At 49.8% G+C, this 1374-nt stretch overlaps 1 pseudogene; it reads right to left on the bottom strand.

Annotated features, from left to right (window-relative positions):
• Positions 1-319: 319 nt before the first annotated feature.
• On the bottom strand, positions 320-1035 carry LOC129024573 (ferritin light chain-like; annotated as a pseudogene).
• Positions 1036-1374: the final 339 nt, after the last annotated feature.

Genomic DNA, 1374 nt, shown 5'->3' with positions numbered 1-1374 from the left:
TTCTTGCCTCTTCCTCTTCAGAAGAGGTATCTGCATTCATTCCTTGGTTCAGGCCATTTTCAAAGTCAATAATGGATAGTCTAGTCTTTTTCACATGATATCATTCTGACACTCTCCTTCTTGCACTTTTGAGGAGGACCCTTGTAATTACATTGGGCCAACAAGGTAATTCAGGATAATTTTCCTTTTTTGCATCAAAAAGCTTTATTTCCATTTGATCCAAGGCTTGTTAGTGTAGTTAAGAAAGCTGCCTAGTGGCTGGAGGGAGAGGCTTAGGCAGAAGCCCTGTTACTTTGCAAGGGGCCCTTCAGAAGTCGCAGGGCTCGGAAAGCTCTTAGTCGTGCTTGAGAGTGAGCCTTTCGAAGAGTTACTCGCCGAGCCCAGCCTCCGGGCCGGCCAGCCTGTGGAGGTTGGTCAGGTGGTCACCCATCTTCTTGATGAACTTCACTTACTCATCTAGGAAGTGACTCTCCAGGAAGTCACAGAGACGGGGGTCCGTGCAAGCAGACCCCAGGGCATGAAGATCCAAAAGAGCCTGATTCAGTTTTTTCTCCAGGGCCATGGCGGCTTTCATGGCGTCCGGGGTTTTACCCCACTCATCTTCAGCTGGCTTCTTGATATCCTGGAAGAGAGCACGGCTGCCACGCTGGTTTTGCATCTTCAGGAGACGCTCGTAGCCCTCGCACTTTTCCTCGGCCAATTCGCGGAAGAAGTGGCTCACGCCTTCCAAAGCCACATCATCGTGGTCGAAATAGAAGCCCAGAGAGAGGTAGGTGTAGGAGGCCTGCAGGTACAAATTGACCAGGCTGTTGACGGCTGCGTCCACGTCAGTGGAATAATTCTGACGAATCTGGGAGCTCATGGTTGGTCGGCAAGAAGGAGCTAACCACAAAAACGGTGCTGGCAGGTCCCAGAAGCAGGAGATGGCCAAGAAGATGGTCCCGGAGGTTGCAAGTGGAGAGGAAATAGGAGAGCGGTCGGAGGCTGGAAGAAAGAGTCCCCGGAACTGTTCCGTCCAAACACTGTTGAAGCAAGAGACAGATCCGTGGGACCGCCGAGCCGCAATTCAGGATAATTTTCGTATCGTAAGGTCATCTGATTAGCAACCTTAACTCAACTTGCAGCCTTAATTCCCTGTTGCCATGGAAGGATACATATTCACAGATTCCAGGGATTCGAGCATGGACATTTTGGGGGTATCACTATTTTGCCTATCCCAGGACCTGAGAACAGTGGCCACTTCTGGGACTATACAGGGATGTTCCCAATTCCAGAGGAGCTGGAATGCTAGTAACTTATCTGGAAAGGACAGATGTGGCTTCTTTATAATACCCCCTTGACAGTACTTCAGTTTACTGTAACCTGAAGGAAAAC

This window comes from Pongo pygmaeus, chromosome X (assembly GCF_028885625.2).
Source record: "Pongo pygmaeus isolate AG05252 chromosome X, NHGRI_mPonPyg2-v2.0_pri, whole genome shotgun sequence".
In the NCBI taxonomy this organism is placed as follows: domain Eukaryota; kingdom Metazoa; phylum Chordata; class Mammalia; order Primates; family Hominidae; genus Pongo; species Pongo pygmaeus.
The sequence above is the reverse complement of the archived record's forward strand: the minus strand, read 5'-3'. Positions and strand labels throughout refer to the sequence as shown.